At 38.0% G+C, this 15,085-nt stretch overlaps 1 protein-coding gene across 10 annotated transcripts in view; it reads left to right on the top strand.

Moving 5' to 3' along the window:
- Positions 1 to 15,085, top strand: part of INPP4B (inositol polyphosphate-4-phosphatase type II B) — a 779,792-nt gene that overhangs the window by 253,768 nt on the left and 510,939 nt on the right. Inside the window, exon 1 of one of the 10 annotated variants that reach the window (XM_007189348.3) lies at positions 11,406 to 11,426. The exons of the other annotated variants lie outside the window; for them this stretch is intronic. The gene's annotated coding sequence lies outside the window, so the exon portion shown is untranslated. Of the gene's footprint in view, positions 1 to 11,405; positions 11,427 to 15,085 lie in introns of those variants that run through there. 10 annotated transcript variants of the gene reach the window in all.

Here is a 15,085-nt window from a genome sequence, read left to right as displayed (position 1 = left end):
TTAGCTGAATCTGCATGATTAACACATTGTCCATCGCTTTCTTAAGTCTAGATAATGAGCAAGGCAACAAATTAAGCCTTGATTTGTAGAGTCTGCTGATATCTGTGGTGAAAATATTTCTATCATGGTCCGTTTCAAGCTACCAGAATGAGATCCCTGAACACAAAGTTGGGAAAGGGTGCTCAATAGCTCACTATTATATGGTTTTCCTACCATGCAAATACAGTAGATATATATGAGCATAGGTAATAGTAAGGGTTGTACAATAGTTAGGAATAATGAGTTTTGGGTAGCCTACCTTTGTCCCTAATATAGTTTGTTAAATGATAAGTTTACATAATATACTTTAAAAAATAGTAGCTATGTTTAATAGCTGGCTCACAAAATTCCTGAAAATGTTGCAATCAACTCTTGTGAGCTGGCTCACATTGAGGGCAAATGAGATAAATGTTATAGTAAACATTCAGAAATTGCACTTGGAAAGCCCAGAGAGGGAGAAGTTAATTCTGGATAGGGGATTCAAGAGAAAAATGAAAGTTATCACTACCCTTTGGACAACATTTCTTCTACCATTTAGTGTTTGGTTCATAAAACACTTTCATGCGTATAATCACACTGATCTCATAAATATCCATGATATTAAAAGAGCCAGAATTATAAACCCCTTTTACACCTGAACAAAGCAGAATTGGGGGATTTTCAGGTTTGATTTGTGGTTTTTAAGGTTGTTTCAATCTCTATGGACAATGTAAAATCACATGACATAATTTTTGTCTTATAAGAGTCTTTCTGTCTCTTATAAGAAACAGAAATGGGAAGAGAGAGCAGGAAGGAATTCATGGAATCTTGGGTTAAGACCGAGCTGACCATATTGAGAAAGACGGTTTAGCATGTGGAAGTCAGCAGTAGGCTGTCAGAGGGTGAGCTGCAGCTCTGTCAGCTACCAGTCGTGAAAACTGGGGCAAATTAGTTTAGTCTTCAGTGCTAGCTTTTCGTATCTGTAAATGGGCATAATGTCTGTCTCCATTTCTAGAACCAAGTTTGCTTTCATGTGTAGTGTAGAATAGTGCCTTGAACTTGATAAGTGTTGGCCTTCTTCACTATTCCTCTTATTGCACATCACCAGTTTCTTTATATCTTTTTACGTAAAATATTTACAAATAGCAGGAGCCTTACAACGGAAAATGGAGCACATTCTGCCAATGGTCAGACGGTTCTTTCTGTTATCTTGAAATTGTTCCTTGTATTTAAAAATTCTGGATTTGGATTTGATATTTCTATTGTAGCAGGTGTGGAGGGGGGAGGTGATATGTAGCAGTGAAGACCCTTGGGTGTGATCACTAACCACAGGTGCTGCTTTTGATTTAAGACGTTTAAGATGCCAGAGTGAGGGAGGAAGGTGGGGATAGTAGAGATGGGGTGAATGGGCCCAGAAAGTGACTTTTGTGCCTTTCTTTCCCTTGGAGGCATGATTTATGCACTCTTTTTAAAGCTTTGATATTTCTGCTTTAAGTTATCTGTAATTACTATCCTTGTTGCCGATAGATAGCTATTTCTCATATTATATCTTTTGGTATATTATTCTCATTTGATATCCCTTGTGCAAATAAGGAAGTTAAAGGCATATAAGGAAAAACAATTGGTCATAATGTAGAAAGTCATACTCCAAATCTTACTATTGTATAATGTCAAGGTAAAAGACCACTTTTTATAAAAATTAAAAAAAAAATCCCTTTATTTCAAGTGTAAGGACAACTTATCTTTGGGCTGATGAGATGGCATTTCCAAAGACTAAACACTTTCATTTCTGCCCTTTACTATTCTGGATCATTCTCCCACTAGAATGTAGTTCTAATAGGTCAGTGATTTTTATCAACTTTGTTCACTGCTATATTCCCAGCACCAAGTAAATGCCTGGTGCATATTAGAAGCTCAGTAAATATTTGTTAAACAAACGAATTAGCCCCAGCTGGATATTGAGTGGGAATGTAGCTGTGTTACCTGTGGACTATGGGGAGATCACAAATGATATCCAGGCTAGTTTAAAAGCTAAGAGCTACCATCCTACAACTTAGTGGATTTGTAACCAGCTGTGAAAGGGCACAGGCAGGGATTCAATCTCTTAAATGCAACCTGTGCACACACAATATATAATTTTGCATACAATACCTTGAATTATTTGAGCGACTAGGTAGGTGACATACATAGATGTAACCACAAGGTCAAGGGTGTAATGGTAGAGCATAGTTATTGTAAGTTTTCTTTTTGTGACATGGCATCAAATATGTCATGTTTGTACTTTTATTTTCATGCCAGCTTTTCCAGGAAGATCTTCATTGAGACAGGCATGAGTTTGAGGCAGGTGATAGTTGCTAATAATAGTAATATTTATTGAATGTTTTCAATATGCCATCTCTGTCCTAAGCACTTTATACTATTTTACTTAATACAGATGAAGCCTCCGTGAATAGCTCTCTTAGCTATTCTGATCATTCCACCTTATTGATGAGGAAATAGGACTCAGAGGTGTATACATATTATTATTATGTTATTATTATTAATATTTGTGTTATTTTTTACTATAGGACTTTTAAATTTATAATATAGCAACAATTGAAATATATTAGAAAGGCAGTGAGGTACGGTGGAGGAAGTAGATGGCTGGGAGAAAATCTTGATTCCATTAATTAATCTTGGTCACCTCACAATGCACAGTAGTAACATCTGTTAAATTTGAGTAGGTCTTCAAAATCTGCAGGTTTTTTTTTTTAAAGTTGCTTTAATTCTTGCTTTGATTTTCTCCTTGAGTGAACCTGCCTACTGTTCTGTCCAATGGAAACTCTTCTTGTATTCCCTTTTCTCCTTTTCTATTTCTTTTTCATTTTGTTTGGCCTCTCATCGTGATTCTGCTGCATGATGGGTCGAATGGGATTTGGGGCTGAACTGAGAACCAAAAATAACGTGGCTAACACTTCCTAAGGGAAACCATATTCCACAGTAAATTTCTCTTCTTTTGACCCTTATCAGAGTTGAAAGTTATTTTAGCCAAATAAAGGATTAACAAGGCTTTAGTTGGATAGCCTGAGGCTGTCAGTACTAGCTAAATGTCATTTAGGGAAACTGCTCTGGCTTCCATGAAATCTACATTTCCATTCATTCATTCATTCATTCATCCAGCCATGTAACATTTAGTGAAGTTTCTCTGTCTGAAGCCAGTGCCATAGTGGGTCACAATGAGTGTCACTTTCCATGCATCCAGGGAGCTATGGAACTGAAGGCAGGAGACTGCTGTATAAATAAACACAATATTCAATATGTTGTAGTAAGTGCTTTATAAGAAGCACACACTCGTTAACATGAAGATACAAGAAAGCTTCCTATATTCTGAGTAAAAGAGATGGGGAAGCCAATATTGAGAGAAGGATATTTGAGTTGAGCCCTGACAATTTTGAAAAGTACTGTTGATAAGTGGTGATTTTCTGTCTCCAGTGACAGTGTAGCAGAAGGTGACATGAGAACATGATATCTTGGGGGAGACTCTCATTCCCTAAGCTTCGTGTAACTTTGTCCAGCCAACGTAAGGCTGAGGGTTACCGTAGAAACAGCATTTAATGTTCAGAGGGCCTGCTCACGATGTCCACATGACGGGTAGAAAATAACTGCACAAAATTTTGAAAGGAGAGAGATGGTGCTAGGCTGTGGCAATGTGGGAAAGATTGGAGGAAGAGTGGGATTTGTACTGGACCATACGCAGATAAAAGGCTAGCAGAGATTCCAGGTCAGGAAACACAGCAAATAAGAAGGCTGAAGAATATTCCAGGTTGGGAAATACAGAATACAAAGGAAGGAAGCAACTCTCCAGATGAAGTTGGGTGACAGTGTGAAGACTGGCTTTGCTAGAGTAGAAAGGTTAGCTGTAAACAGCTGGATATGATGTTGGAAATAGATGAGTTCAGATTTTGTAATACCTTAAGTGTCACATTAAGGCATTTGACATTGATGAAAGTGCCAGTCCGAGAGTTAAGTGATTTAGGTTAGAATTTTAGCTCTGGCAGTTTTTAGTTGTGTGATCTCAATCATGTCTCCAAATTTCTCTGAAGTTTACACCTATAAGATGGAGATAATACCATTTTTCCTATCAGGATGTTTAAAGTAATCAACTAAAAGAATATATATAAAAGTATTTTGTAAATTATAGAACTCTATGCAAATAAATAGATATATGCATAGTCAAGAAGTTACAAGTAGAGAGACGTGCGACAGTGGAGAATGTAAATTGTCAGTGGAATTCAAGATGGATTTGATGAGGAGGAGATTAAAGTCAAGACAGCAGGTGGCAATGGCTGTGGTCCAATATGAGGGCCTCTGTTCCGAAGTCATTTGTGGCCATTCTCAAGCTAAACTTGGTCAAACCATGATTTAGCACAAGGAGTCTATAATGGTATGCTAAATCCTGCCCCCCACACACATCTTTTTTACCAAACTAATATGGCTCAAGCCAAATTTAATAGATGGGGTTTTTTAAAAGATGGATCTTGAGAGTGAGAAGGTGACATATTTTTTTCAGCACAGTAAGGTTTAGAAACAGGCTGGGGGAGATAACCTGTCTCTAGTCAGGTGTATGATTGATTTCTACAATTTTCATCCTCAGGCCAGAACCCTGATAGCCTGCCTCACAACAAAGTTCTCCACTATATTATCTTGAAGAACAAAGAATTTCGCCCACCTACGTCAGAAGCAAGCCATGAATAGATGTGGGGTCTTGGGCATGGAAGAAAGGGAAGGGTTTGTTAAAAGAACAAAGGAACTGGGTAGCACAAGATTCCAGCTAGAAAATAGAAAAGGAATGTTTTCTGTCAAGGAAGATGGTGGCCATGTGTGTGTCCTGAGAGCCCAGGCCATGCTGAACTACTCAGAAGGACAGGCCAGATAGACTGAAGAAGCCACTTCTGAATCCCCATCCCCTCGAGGGCTCTCTGTGGATTGGCGTATAACGCTTTGCTCTGATGTGACAGTTAATTATTCTTCAGGTTTCCACATGTGTGCTTGGCAGGCCGTTCCCTAGGGCCGTCTCCCCACTTCTAGTCACTGGTACATAAATATGTAGTTCTCCACTGTGGAAAGCAAGAGGGTACAGAGAGCAGTAAAAGGGGCAAATGAACCAGCTGACAGAAGAATGTTCTTGTTTTGTTTTGTTTTGTTTTGCTTTACCAACCCTTTTTATGTGATAAAGAGCTTAGTACTGGGGTTGGTATTTCTTTTTTTTTTTTTTTCCCAAGTCTCCACATGACCTATTCTTTTATTTATTTATTTATTTATTTATTTATTTATTTATTTATTTATTTATGGCTGTGTTGGGTCTTCGTTTCTGTGCGAGGGCTTTCTCTAGTTGCGGCGAGCGGGGGCCACTCTTCATCACGGTGTGCGGGCCTCTCACTATCGCGGCCTCTCCCATTGCGGAGCACAGGCTCCAGACGCGCAGGCTCAGCAATTGTGGCTCACGGGCCCAGTTGCTCCGTGGCATGTGGGATCTTCCCAGACCAGGGCTCGAACCTGTGTCCCCTGCATTAGCAGGCAGATTCTCAACCACTGTGCCACCAGGGAAGCCCCCTGGGGTTGGTATTTCTATTTCCCTTCCTCCTGCTGTAACCAGGAGTTTTAGGGTAAGGATTGCAAGAGGTAGAGACAGTTATAGGGAGTTGAGGGCCACATCTTGTGTAACCCACCCAAACTAGCCAAGGTGCCCTCCATGCCACTGTAATGCTTTAAAATACATGTAAGCATATATATATATATATATATATATATATATATATATAACATATAGTATGCGCATATATTATATAATATTAATATATATAATTCAAATATATATATTATGTAGTATGTTGTATCATAATATATAATAAATATATAATGTATAATATATAATATGTGTAATATACACTTATATAATAAATAAACAGTATATAATTATATAATATTATGTAAATATGTGTATATACATATATTTACATTTATTGAGTACCTATTTAATGCTTGTCAGCCATTCATTGAAAATTTACTAAGTGCCAACTATGAGACTCACAAATGTGGAAGGTAAGTGCATATTATCTCTTTCAATTTTGCAATATAGAAAAGAAAGGTACAGGGAGTATAAGAATCTGGTCTAAGGTCAAAGGGCTAATAAGAGGGGGAATTGGAAAATTCTCACCCAGATAAAAAATTCCATACTTAAAAAAATCTCAAATCACTAAATCCTCGCTTATTTGTCTGTATTTATACTAATCCTACAAGCTGAGGAGCAGAGAGGGTCTTTCTCTATAAATAATAATCACATGCAAATTTCCCACCTACTTGGGCTTTTGCCAAAATATAGTGTTGTGGTTGTGAGAAGCAATGTTGTATTTTGATGTCTTTCCAACTTCCCACCAACTCCTCAGTATTGCTAAGAGATTGCATCCCATTGCTGCACCAGCATCTGTGTAACTTCTCACTTATTCCTGGAGGAAGCTTCCAGATGGGAGATACTATAGAGCTTGTCTGCACAGGTACACTTTGCTCTCAGGCCTCCCCGGGCGCTACATGTGTGCCAGTGCCCAGCACCTCTCAGGAGGCTGGAGATGGCATCATTTCCTTACAATCCAGCTGTTGAGCAGAATTTCATAGTTTTATGTGCCAGTGATATAGATCTTTTTAAATCTATTGAATTCAACAACAGGGCAGTGTGACAGCCCATCTTCAAAGACAGGAAGGGCTTTGGAAAGGGAAGATACAATTAATGGAACCTGTTACTGACAACCCAAGAAAACGAAATCGTCGGTTTTGATAACTATGAAGCAGTAATATATAACTAAAGCATGTAGAAAATGCCTAAATGTTTCCAAATTTATTTTCCAATTTAACCATCCTGGTATAAACCAGAAAGCAATTCATTTATTCATTCACTCATTTATTCAATTAGTAAAGGATTACTGAATGTTTTCTATTTATCAGGCACTATTAAGCACTATTTATCAACATAGCCTTTAAAAGTACCACTTGGCTAAAACATACATCTATGTTTTCTTTAACTAATTGGTGTTCTCTTTACTTCTATAATAATGTGATTTGAATTAACTTTTTGCCATCCCTTTGCCAAAATCCTCAAAGTATCACTTTATTTACTTCCATGGCTGTTAATAAAACTTACTTTTCCACTTGTCAGGCCAATATTTTCAATCTCTAGAAAGGTGTGAAACAATATTTCTTTGATTTTTTTTTAATTGCAAGGAGATAATTATGCTACTTATGCAAAAATTTATGAAGAATGAGCACATGTGATAAGAATGGAGTGTTGTTATTAAATAAAACTCACAACAACGATTCTTAGGTGCTTATGATTATATATAACCATTATTGGCCTACTGTAAACATAAATGTTAATCAGTATATGTGAATGGTGGTTAGCAATCTTCCTTTACATAATCACATCAAACTTTGCTCAGGTTAACCAGGTTGTAAAGGTATGGGGTCAAAATGAAAAATCAGAGGCAGGAAGAGAAAGAGAAAAGATGAGGAAGTTGGGAGCTGGGTGGATTTGAAGCTTTTCTGAATGCATAGTAGGTCTCCAACTGGGGATGTCAAGGTCCTCTCCATCTTCTCCCCTCCCCCTCCTGCCCACTTTGCATTCTTCCTTTTCTGGGAGACAGTGTAAGACTGAATGAGGACTCCGAGAAATTTTTGGTTAGGTGGGGTGGGCTAGTGAAAAGAAGAAAATTTAATGGGAGCCAAGTAGAAAAACAGAGGGAGTAATTACAAGGTGTAACTTGAGAATAAGAGAGATCTGATGAGGGACTTTTGGTTGTTATAGGCTGGAAGAGGATATGTCTTCCTTCAGGGGTGGTGGTGTGTGTGATGAGATGTAGAAAAGAGAAATGAGGCCTGAAATGAAAAGAGAAGGAAGTACAATTCATTAACAGTCAGGTCACATGTGCTGCATATATGCTACAGGTGGTGAAATCTATGATTAAGAGTTCATTTGAGGTGTTTAAAAACATTTATTTATATGCAGAAATGTTGAAGTGACTTATATTGTTTAAAAATGGCTAATAGCATTTCTTTTTCTTTTAAGTAGAGTTTAAAATGGCTTAATCCTAGAAAATCTTCTGAGTTTCCTACCAAGTTTAGAATCAACTTAGATCCTGCCTTCTTGGAGCTTATAGTCAATTGCAGGGTACTGAGTCTCCCCCTCAACTCAAATGAGCTCCAAATTACTTTTGCCAAACTTTCAGTTTGTATTATATGCCCCCCGCCAAATTATAACACTTTAAGAAATGTTAGCTTTATTACTTTTTAAAAAATTATTTATTTTATTTTATTTATTTTTGGCTGCTTTGGGTCTTCGTTGCTGCGCAGGCTTTCTCTAGTTGCGGTGAGCGGGGGCTACTCTTCGTTGTGGTGTGCGGGCTTCTCATTGCGGTGGCTTCTCTTGTTGCCAAGCACGGGCTCTAGGCGCATGGGCTTCAGTAGTTGTGGCGCGTGGGTTTAGTTGCTCCACAGCATATGGGATCTTCCCGGACCAGGGCTTGAACCTGTGTCCCCTGCATTGGCAGGCAGATTCTTAACCACTGCGCTGCCAGGGAAGCCTTCTATTCCTTTTTAATGAAAAAAAGCTTTGCAGTAAAATATTACTTACTTAGTTTTCATAATGCATTGAGAATTTTCAGCAGATAAAGGAACGAGTGTAAGAGGGCTCTAAGCTAATTTTCAAATGAGTATTCAGGGATTAAAAAAAAGAGACAGAGAGAGAAAAGTCTGGGGCTCCTGGGCTGTGGTTGTGGTTGTTTAGCAAGAGAACATATTATTAATGTCATTGGAAATTGGTTCATGATTTGGTATGAAATGAAATACATAAAGAAACAAATTTGGTTTCTTTCTGTTCTTTCACAGACACTGAAAAATGATATGACTTCTTTAGTATATATTGTAGTTCTCTGCAGGGAGACAGGAATTAATTTTTTCTTAGTTTTATGTATTCCCTATGTTTTCCTACTTTTTTTTTTTTTTTTTTTGCATAGAAGGGTCTTATTCTTATACCTACCTACTCACTCAGAACAATAAATGTTGATTTTATTTTCTTACCTATATATTTCCAATATATATAGAACATTTTTATATGAGAGGTGGCATTTGTTTTATACATAAACACACACACACACACACACACACACATACACACACACACAGTTGGTCTAATCCACTGTCTCTAGTATTCATCATCAGTGGTGGAATGAAAGCATCTTTCACCTTTTATTGATTGATTGATTGATTGATTGATTTATGGCTGTGTTGGGTCTTCATTTCTGTGCGAGGGCTTTCTCTAGTTGCGGCGAGCGGGGGCCACTCTTCATCGCGGTGTGCGGGCCTCTCACTATCGCGGGCTCTCTTGTTGCGGAGCACAGGCTCCAGACGCACAGGCTCAATAGTTGTGGCTCACAGGCTTAGTTGCTCCGCGGCATGTGGGATCTTCCCAGACCAGGGCTCGAACCCGTGTCCCCTGCATTGGCAGGCGGATTCTCAACCACTGCGCCACCAGGGAAGCCCTCTTTCACCTTTTATGTCGACCTATGTTTTATATGAAAGCTTTTCACGAAAGAAAGTACATATTCCATGAACTACGGAGTACCAGAATGTGAATTTGGATGTTGGTGCTAGCTTTGAGATTAATCTTAGAATATAATCCTCTGTTTTTAAGAATTACCTATATTTTAGAGAAATTTTTATAACTATACAGGAGAGAAAGGAAGCAATCACTAGCTCAGGGTAGTGGTAAAGATCTTCTTATAAACTGTTTCGAACCTGGCTCGTTTGCTCACTTTTCCCATTTGTAAAATAGGCATGATGACAGTGCTCACAGTATAAGGTTGTTATGCAAATTGAGTGATTTAATATTTATAAAGTACTTAGATTTGGTATGTAGCACTATGTGCTTGTAAATAAACAAAAACAAATAAATCACTCCTTGAGGGGCTGGGAATATATTAAAGCATACATAGGAATGTGTATAAAGCAATAAAAATCCATTATTATTTGCAGTGGTAGGTATTTTGCAGGTTAATTTGCTGTTTATTTTTGTGTATCTTTCCCTAATAATGTGATATTTTGGAGTTCTTTGATGCTGATGTTGTTCCAGAAACTTCTATTTCTACTTTTTCTTTCTTGAGTTTGCTACATATTGTAGAACCTGAATATGGCAGATGGTTTACAATGCCACATAAGAAGACGTTTTTCCAATTATGTTTTCATCAGGCAAACGGCCCTGCTGTGATGGGAATAAATGGTTATGGCATTCCTATGGAATTGATATTGTCTGTTCCAGAAGGCTATAGAACTGAACAAACACTGGTCAGAATTATCCTTCATCTTTTCCAAATGTAAGGTCAAAATTAATATAAATAAAGGAAGATTGTGTAGTTTTCTCTTTCCTTCTTGTCTCCAGTAGCCATCTAGAATTTGTAAGACAGAGGGACAGAATGTGTGGGTGTGCTCAGTCCCATGTAGTACAAAAATATTCTTTCTTATTCATGCCCATATACAGATTAAAAATGCAGGTGGCATATTTAAATAATTCATTAAGTTGCTCTTTCTTTCATGTAAAAAAATTAGGCAAATATCGCAACCATTTAGTTTATGTTTAAGTTCTAGTTTCAGCAGAACAGTTAGCTTTGAAAAGGTCAAGACTACTGACCTAAAAGTATTCATAATCCTTCTGCAATTACCATAGTAATTTGTTCCATATGCCTATGAATTGTTTCTCAGAGTTACTGGATTATCACCTACTGAGAAGTTCAAAAATATCTATTTGGTATTTTTTCCAGCTGAGAAGCAATTCTGCCTCAATCCCGAGTAGCACTGAATTCTATACTGAAGTATGTCTTTTCAGATAATATCATCTTCAGTAGCAGTTAAGTATATCTATGATTATCTAGCAAGATTGTTGACGTACTCTTTCTGCTCTTAATACATCAGTGATGGGAAAGAGACCATTGGTTTTGGAGAGCTGTCACTTTCGAGTGTTTTTGGAAAAATCCATTAAGTGCCCAATATTCATTAACTTCTTTGGGATGCTTAGAAATGTACATGATATTACAGAGAGAGAGAAAGGACATGATGATTGATAAGAGTGAAATCCAATGTCCCGGTCGTTTATTTCTTCATTTAGTTGTTGTTTAAACATTTCTGAAGTCCATTTTTATACGAGGCAAAACAGAGTTCCTGCAAGCAAGCCAGTTTCTGGGTGATTCAAGCGTTCAGGTAATGCTGTGGGGCAGACTTTGGACCTTGGTGACTCACGAGAGAAGCGATTAAGGTTCAGATCGCACAAAGGCAGGGCTGAGAGCCAACTTGAAAATGAAAGAAACGACTTGAGCAAAACAACTTCCTTGGTAAGATCAGACTGCTCCTTCTCCCTATAATTGCTAGTTCTACCCAATGGCAAAAAGAAAAATAGAAAAGGAAAAGGGAAAAGAATAATCAAAACCAAAGTCAGAGACAATGAAAGCAGAAAGGTTCGGTGCTGAGCTTCCAGCCTCTTCCATTTTAGTTCCAGAAGTGTAATCCTTTAATTGAAGCTTTGCTCTGCTCCTGAGCATTCAACTGTTACTAACAAATTTCATGGAGTGTCTATTTTGGAAACAGGGTTGTTTTAGGCAAGTAGTGTCTTAAGTAAATTTGTGTTTTAATTGCAAGAAGGTAGAGTATGATTTGAGAGTACCCAAATTAGAAATGGTTTTTATTCCTTTTCAGGTACATAAATAAATAAACAGCAATAATGAAAAACCTTTCTTAGAGTATGTAATGAACTGTGGTTGGAGAAGGATTTAAGAATATGATTACTTTGGCTGTGGCAATTGAAGAGAAGAGCTGTGTTTATGTAGGGGATATGCCTTTCTGTGTGTACTTTTCTCACGTGTATATATTTATTTCATTGTTATTACAGGTATCAGAATAAGAAAAAAGTATTTAATGAGAATAAACACTGATTTCAGCAATATAGTCATTCAACCTTATAAAGTATCAGTTATAATGAAAGCTTTTTCTCGGTCATGCTACCCTTTCTGCGAAGAGGAAGGGAGACACTCTGCTTCGTTTCGTCTCATCACCTGCCTGTAACGGAAGGGTGATGGGCGGGGGGGTGGGGGGGGGTGGGAGTGTAAGGTGTGGGTGAGGGGTGAGCAGTGGGAGGGTGGGATTCTGGGCTAAACACCACCTCTCCCACCACCGGGACGGAGCTGCTGGAACAGTTGTAGTGAGTGATCAGCGACCTCTGCCTGGGTCCTCATTTCTGTCAAGGCTAAGTGATGCCCTAGACTCCAACGGGTTGAGTGGTGGGTCTCCTGCCCACCCTCAGAGCTGACCTCGGTTATATTGCTCCTTGTAGATTCAAATATATTCAGGGAATGAGACTTTTCTTCAATGTAGATATTCAGGATGCAACACTTCTGCCAGCTAATACAGAGCACTGAAACCTAAAACTCTAGCTCCTGTCTGCTCTTAAAACAGGTGGGGACTCTGTAATGGCCTATATGGGAAAAGAATCTAAAAATAAAAAAAAAGAGTGGATACATGTATATGTATAACTGATTCACCATGCTGTACACCTAAAACTAACACAACATTGTAAATCACTTATACTCCAATAAAAATTAAAAACAAACAAATAGAAAACAGATGGGGAGAGCTGGTAAGAATTCAGTTGCATATACCAGGAACTTTTCCATCTAACCTATGTATAAATATTCGAACGTGCAGGACTAGATAACCTGAGTTGTAACATTATAGCATTTGAGTGGGTGATGTCTGAGGTCGACTAGGCTCTGACAGTCAATCAACTGATCGTTGAAAGTCCTAGGAGGCTCCGAATGTGGTCTTTACTTCTGTGTAAAGCCCAATGGGACTCACAGACAAAAAGGGAACTTCCCTTATTCCTTTACATTTTTTAACGAGTGGCTTATAATTTTGCACATAGCCTGATTGTGCACTTAGAGATTGACAGTTGCTGACGTTTGCAGTTCTTTTGAACCCTTTGGAGAGTCTTGATATACACAAAAATTCGCATAGGCCACAGAAACTTCTGAACTTGGAAGAACTGGGTTTAAAAACTGGTTCTGCCCCTTACTGGCATCGTGACATCGCACAAGGTACATGTGCTCTTCAAACTCAGTTTCTTAGTGGAAAATGCACCCATTCGTACATGCTATATCTCCTTCCTGGACTGCAGACTGATCTTCCCTACTACCTGCTAGACATTCTCTTTAGGATATCCTGGTGATGCCTCAAACATCTGTCCCAAATGGAATTCCCTTACCTCTCCTTCCATTGACCCACCTGCTGCCTAGACACCCAGGTGCTAAGTCTAGTAATAGGGACCTTCTTTTCCCTCCTTCTGCAGTCCCTTCACATTCAGTGAGTGGAAAATTAATTTTCATTTTTGTTCCCATTATTTCTTGGCTTGCTCTCCTCTTCTGCATTTCTAATACCAGTATGCTAGTTGAGATTATGACCATGTGCCTGAAATAATGTGACAGATTCCTATCAGGCATAGATGCCTTCCCCAGCTTTCATTTCCACCCCCTTCGTTTTATATCTTACTCTCTGCTTGAGACACAGCTGTCATCCTGTCATTTTCTTCTTAAAAGTCTTTCAGTGCACCTCTGTGAACTGAATCAAGGCCAAACTGAAAGTACATGTAACATGTGAGTGTACCCTAGTGTGTCTAATACTAGGTCGACAAGGCTGTGGCAATCGATACATTTTCTCTGAGGTTTCCTCATATTTAAGTTCAGGTTTTACATTTTTGGCAAAGATGCCACAAAGTGAGGTTGTGACCTTCTCAGCATATCAAATCAGAAGGGATTTGATGTCGGTTTGTTCCGCTACTGAAAATGGTAACTTTGATCACTTGGTGAAGGCGATGTCTGTCAGGTTTCTCCACTGCAAAGTTACTGTATTTCTTTGTATTTAATGAAGATCTTATGGAGAAATAATTGGAGAGTATCTAGTTAGCTTGTTATTTAAAACACTGTTAGCACTAATTTTAGAATCCTTTGAAGATTCTTTCCTGAGACAATTATTACTGTGGGGTTTGCCAAATACTAGTTGGAAATTTACACTAAGGAAAATTTTACTCTATTCATTTATTCATCCATTCATCTGTTCACTCATTATTTATATTAGTATGGGCAAATGAACTCATTTTATTCCATGGCTTATAATGTGCCACAATCATTTTTTTTGTTGTTCAGTTTTCCCAGATTTGGCCTTTGGGAGCCCCCTTCAAGTTGGCTCCTGTATCTTTTTAGAATTTCTCTTTAAAACACTTTGATATTTTCTGGCACCGCAAGATATTTTAGGCTCATCTTGCACTTTTTCTGTCCCATTCCTGCAATCAGCTGTTTCTCCAAGGACTAGTAGTTTTCTTTTATTGGAGCATGGTGTTTAGAAACCAAGATTTGGGCAGTGAATGGGCTCATTAGTACTGGGGTATCACAACACCTGACCAACACTCTTGAAAATTGTCAAGGTTGTGAAAAACAAAGAAAGACTGAGGACCTGTTCCAGATTAAAGGAGACTAAGGGAAACATGACAACTTAAGGCAAAGTGTGATTTTGGGTTGGATCCTGAACCAAAAAGAACATTAGAGGGGCAGTTGGAGAAATTTGAGTAAGTTCTGTAGATTAAATAATACTGTATATTGTATTATAGTCTTATACATATTTATCTTCCTGTAATGGTCAACTCAAAGTAACATGACCATTCACATTATTATTGATTTAAAAAATATGTATATGTATAGCTGATTCACTTTGTTATAAAGCAGAAACTAACAAACTATTATAAAGCAGTTATACTCCAATAAAGTTGTTAAAAAAGAATAATTCAGATCTCTGCAATTGAAGAAACTGATCTAAATTAGGGGCAGGATATTCAGAAGAGAAATAAAATTATACTTGGTATTCTAACTATATCATTTAGGATTTTTGAAAGAAATGATCATGTATACCACAAATTATCTAATTAATCTCCCTTTGATGAACATTTACA

The sequence above is a fragment of the Balaenoptera acutorostrata genome, chromosome 5 (assembly GCF_949987535.1).
Source record: "Balaenoptera acutorostrata chromosome 5, mBalAcu1.1, whole genome shotgun sequence".
Taxonomy (NCBI): domain Eukaryota; kingdom Metazoa; phylum Chordata; class Mammalia; order Artiodactyla; family Balaenopteridae; genus Balaenoptera; species Balaenoptera acutorostrata.
The sequence above is the reverse complement of the archived record's forward strand: the minus strand, read 5'-3'. Positions and strand labels throughout refer to the sequence as shown.